Consider the following 5780-nt stretch of genomic DNA (forward strand, 5'->3'; position numbering starts at 1 on the left):
ATGCCCATATTGGTTCCTACATATTCTACGAAGATCTTTATCGGTCGAACCGCAGAACAACATACGTTGCTCCGTTTGTCATCGGTATGTTACTTGCCCGAGATTCGATCGTCAGTATCTCAATACCTAGTTCAATCTCGTTACCGGCAAGTATCTTTACTTGTTCCGTAATGCATCATCCGGCAACTAACTCATTAGTTACATCGCTTGCAAGGCTTATAGTGATGTGAATTCACTACACCACGACACTCAAAACAGCATCAAACAATGTGTCGGTATATGTCACCTAAGGCGACACATTTAGTGTCGGCAAAGACTTTTACCGACATAAAGGAGTTGTCGCCTATAGTCCTGTCAGGAAAGGTCTTTCCCGACAGATAAATCTTTGCCGACACATACTATGACAGGCTTGGTGAGGTCTACGCCGACAGACATTTGTACGCCAACAGACAGTGCTATGCCCACAGTTCATCTGACAGTGTGCTATGCCGACAGATACTATGACACCCATTGCTATGCCGACAATTCATCTATTAGCGTGCTCCACCGACAGATAGTGCGATGCTCAATAGTTTTGCCGACACATTTGCTGCCAGCATTCTACTTTTCAGCACAAATGCAAATGCACCATATTTTAACATGAAATGACATTCATAATATTCAATTTATGTTTAGTGTGCAATACATAAACAAACAAAACATACTCTTCGATTCATCACAACATACCATTGATTAATACATTCATTCAAGCATATATAGAAGATTCAGTAGTTTCCTACACTCAAGTCAACTACAACCAATAAGTAAATAAGTTGACATACAAGACATGGTCTATTACAAAATATGATGGCTATGCTCCTAAGAGACCCAATTGTTCGATCACTTGACTACTACAAAATATTAAGGAAGAGACCAAATCTCTTCGATCACCAAGCTGACATCAACTTCCATATCCACAAAATGTGTCGAACATGTTATGAACAAAACCGACCATCAAAACATCTTGTATCAACTTCTGGATGTGCCATTTCGCTGCAAAAGAACTTACATGTTTGAGCAATATTAGAAATGAGAATTTGTTAAAATTTGTGAGTTGCCTTTGATCCCAAAGATCTAAAAATAGAATATGTACTACAAATAATTTGGTTACAGAAGATATCCTTAACAAAGCACCAACAAAAGTCAGGCTAGCAACTAGTTTATCACATGCCTTAATAGAAAAATTATGCACTCATTGACTCGGATCTGTTCCAAGGCATAACAAATAAGGTTCTTATTGTAACTTTACAGATTTGTATTTGAAGGTCCTCAACCATCAAATAATCAGATATGCACTTGTACATGTACCAGAAGTCATATGTGTGATAGCAGGAAATGCACTTGGTAAAAAAAGCCATTTCGAAGACCATATGGTTGCACATGCATCTTGGTTCAATAGATGCACTCTAGTTAGGCATTGTCTAGTGTGAGTAATTGCTAGGATGATCTTCACACAATTTATAATAAAATCATGCCAGCCATTTACTATGTGCTCTGAGTTCATCTATAGTCCATTTAATTACTACAGGCGCTCAGTTCATCTACAAGCCACTAAACTATTCACAGACCTAGCATAATTATTGATATCCATTAGTAAGCAAATCTGATTTAGAATTGAAACTCGAATGATTCTGTTTAGAAAATGTAAGAAAGTGACCTAGCAAGTAAATGGTGTTACATCTTCCATCACGACAAGAAAGAACAAATGGTTAGAGCATGCACGCTTGTAATAAAGGACATCCAGCCATCAGTTGAGCTAAGAAGTTGCCCTTGAAATGTTACACACATAGCAAAATCATGCATAACATGGTTATATAGACATTTTTCACCATTTCAGGGAGGACAACATAGTTCACGCCGGAATAAAGAAAAGAATGGATAGAAAGCTAGTACCTTGTTCATTACTTGCTTTTACCCTCAAGGAACTTATATAAGTTGATAGTGTGCCATCATGATTTATCACATCTTAGTGCCTGTATATAACCAATGAGTCTTTTTAGTTTCAGATGTCTATACTACAATTATTCTAAATTTGTAACATCAATAAAGATTGAACTATAAGAAATTGCCCAATACTAAGAACACCTTCAAAATTGATTACTTTACAATATTACAATGCAAATGCATTAGAGATCAGATGTAACCTGCACTTCAAATGTCATTAAGAAACACATGGTACTAAGACAACCTAGCATAGCAAGTTCATGCAGAGAGATTTGTGCAAATGGTATTCAGACAGATAGGTTATACAAAAGAAGTCACATAGTGAACAAGGTAAAATAGGTTGGCAACTTGGCATATACCAGCTTCTATCAAAAAAGAATGAAATGTAGTTGTCAAACATGTCGTTTATACTGACCAGACTAGTGAAAATTATGTGCACCAGTTTAAGGCGAACATCTAAGAAGTATAAAATAAATGGGACACATTGCTAGCAGTAAAACAAAATCACGTATATGCATAGTGCAGGGATGCCTCAGTTGGAACAAGGCATGACTGAAGTTTGGTGCACAAATCAGTATTTACAATGAACAAGTGGATCAAATGGATCCTTAAAGAATAGGACCTCCTACCTAAAAAATCAGTATTTACCTATATATATAGAAGTCTGCGGGCAATTTTGATGTGCATGCTTATAGATGAATCCTTGTTATGAAGCTGTATTTGATCTGGACACACGGTGAGAAGGAAGATGTTCCCATGACATGGTTTGTGATGTGATGCTGTTCGATGAGCTTGATGATTCCATTCACAGGACTGTTCTTCTTGATCACCAGCATTTCAGCTTGCATCTGTAAGTTCGTGTTTTGTTTCTTTTTGTGAATTGACGAGAAGCGAATATATGCAGCATGATTTTCAGAATGGTATTGGTTAAGCTGACCTTGAGAGAAACTGCACAGAAATGGAGGTAGTGTTCAAAAGTGTGTTCATCCCCTCGTCCTCGGTCTTCCTGTATGCCTTGAGCTCCTTCTGAAGCTGGCTTGGATCAACCTTTCATAATCCTAGGGCATGAGAGTTGAATCCATTAGTTGATATATAGATAGATAGAAGCACGTCACTAAAATTCTGAAAGAGAAGTAGCATCAATACAAGTAGTGCAAAAAAACATTTAATTGGTGTACCATTAATTACATTGTTGTGCAAATTAGTTGGCAGAGTTTGGAGCTTATACGGGTCATGATTCTGTGGGCAGGTTGATGGACATGCAGCAGGACAAAAAAAAGAAGGTAACGTTGGCCCCTCCCTCAGCAGCCTCGCGCTTGGAGGAAAGGAGCTCACCAATAGCCACATTAGCAACAGATCCAGTGACCCTGCTAGATCATGAAGGGGTGGAGCATGGAGATAGTGACGCACATGGAGGAGGAGATGAGGATGAATGTCATGCAGTATAATTCAAATAAGACACACCATGGGCACCTTGGCAGAGAAGAGCATGAATCGTTGCCACATCATGACTAGGCGAATTAAATAAGTATAACGGGTTTCCTTCGTAGAAAATTAGAGGTTGATCACAATCGCCTACGATATACTCCTTTCGTCCCATAATGTAAGATGTTTTTTGACACTAGGGACGGAGGGAGTATGTTTGTACCATTCTTTAATAGTATCCATGTACAAATCAGCCAAGCACCACCCATGAAAGACATGGCCTTATCCAGCGGCACATATGAGTTATAGGTTGGTCATGTCAGGGAAATTCAAAATAAGCAAACAACAAAGATAAGCCAAACTGTTGTAGGAAAATATATTTGGCTACAACACAAAAAATGTATTGTTTTAGTTTCAGATGTTTGTACTGTAATTATTTTAAATTTGCAACATGAGCTAAGGTTCAAGTGTAAATTTTTTTAGAACTACAAGCTAACGATAAACAATATGTTTCATTCAAAACTAAGGGTAATGATGGAATAATTAAGATGACCATCTGCACAAATAGGTCAAGGTCAATCAATAAGTTAAGTCTGTTCCTATCAATATAGAGACTGTGCCATGAAAACATGATAATAAGTTTAGTCTGTTACTATTCTGACCTCATGTAGGTGTTGACCAAGCTTCAGAAGCCTCTTGTGGAGTTTTCCCTCTGTAAATAGATTCAATTGAAGACGCTGCAGAGATGATATTATTCAGTTCAATGCTAAACCAGGAAGATCTCATGGGAAATATCACACAATCATGAGGAATCACATAAAAGAATACATACAGGATGCAACGGTTGGATTTAAAGGAGGGCAGGACAAGGGGGAATAGGGAGCCATCACCGGAGGTGGAAGAGGGACAGCTGGCTGGCACCTCGGGATGCAGGGGTTTGTGTGGCTCCTTGGCTGTGGATGGAAGCACGGGGTGTAAGGATGCTTTGGGGGGGGACTAGTGGCAGTCGGAGAAGCACCAGCGCAAATCGGTGGGCGGGTCGTCCATCGCCAGGGCGACACGTCGGGATGCACCGCGGGCTGGGCAAGAGCTTCGGGTGGCCGCGTGGCGCCGCTGGCGGTGGAGGCGCAGCGGCGCGACCGAATCGGCAGACGCGGCGTCGGTCGCCGGATGAGCTGACGACGGGGCTTCACCTCAGGCTGCTGGTGGTGGGGCTGCACTGCGAGCTGGACGGGAGCTTCGGGTGGCGCAGGCCCCCGCGGGCGACGGTGGGACGTGCAGCGGCATGACCGAATCGACGGAGAGGAAGGGTGGCGGCGGCTGGTGTGCGATTTAGGTTTAGGTTTGTGTGTGGCCAGGGTGAGATAGTGTGCTTGTGTTCAGAGGAGCGTGGTGACTTGGAAAATATCTGGGATTTGGGCCGCTCGCACGCTCGGCTGTAGCCTCTCAATACTTGGGTCATGGCCCACGCATGGAAACTGGTGGGCTGGATGTGAGAAACGCCGACACTTTTTCCGTTGAAGAGCATCGCTGACACATAATCTATCCGCAAAAGGTACATATGCCGACACAATTTATATAGGGAAATGTTTGTGAACTACCGACGGATAGAGTGTCTATCAACTAAACAATGTCGACAATTGGTGTGTCGGCGTTCTTTCGGATAGATAATGTGTCGCTAATGTACAGCTATGTCAACAGATGCATGTCGCTGTTGTGGTGTCATGGTGTAGTGATTACCGACAGGTCCCAGAGATACCTCTCCGATAATCGGAGTGACAAATCCTAATCTCGATCTATGCCAACTCAACAAGTACCATCGGAGACACCTGTAGAGCACCTTTATAATCACCCTGTTACGTTGTGACGTTTGGTAGCACACAAAGTGTTCCTCCGGTAATCGGGAGTTGCATAATCTCATAGTCATACGAACATGTATAGGTTATGAAGAAAGCAATAGCAACAAACTAAACGATCATCGTGCTAAGCTAACGGATGGGTCAACTCAATCACATCATTCTCTAATGATGTGATCCCATTCATCAAATGACAACTCTTGTCCATGGCTAGGAAACTTAACCATCTTTGATTAACGAGCTAGTCAAGTAGAGGCATACTAGTGACACTCTGTTTGTCTATGTATTCACACATGTACTAAGTTTCCGGTTAATACAATTCTAGTATGAATAATAAACATTTATCATGATATAAGGTAATAAATAATAACTTTATTATTGCCTCTAGGGCATATTTCCTTCAATCTCCCACTTGCACTAGAGTCAATAATCTACTTCACATCTTTATGTGATTAGTTCACATCTTCATGTGACTAATACCCAAAGGGTTTACTAGAGTCAATAATCTAGTTCACA

At 41.0% G+C, this 5780-nt stretch overlaps 1 long non-coding RNA gene across 5 annotated transcripts; it reads right to left on the reverse strand.

The window, feature by feature from the left end:
• Nucleotides 1-688: 688 nt before the first annotated feature.
• Nucleotides 689-4805, reverse strand: LOC125539660 (uncharacterized). Of its 5 annotated transcripts, none has more exons than XR_007296930.2 (6): nt 4241-4804; nt 4071-4145; nt 2921-3041; nt 2632-2831; nt 1933-2012; nt 689-1032 (listed from the first exon to the last, which is right to left on the reverse strand). It is a non-coding gene; the product is annotated as an uncharacterized LOC125539660 (long non-coding RNA). The 5 variants fall into 5 exon arrangements; XR_007296931.2 differs by having other exon boundaries at nt 689-1043; XR_007296926.2 differs by having other exon boundaries at nt 689-2012; nt 2613-2831; nt 4241-4805.
• Nucleotides 4806-5780: the final 975 nt, after the last annotated feature.

The sequence above is a fragment of the Triticum urartu genome, chromosome 2A, assembly GCF_056163025.1.
Source record: "Triticum urartu cultivar PI428250 chromosome 2A, HENAU_Tu73, whole genome shotgun sequence".
NCBI classification, from domain to species: domain Eukaryota; kingdom Viridiplantae; phylum Streptophyta; class Magnoliopsida; order Poales; family Poaceae; genus Triticum; species Triticum urartu.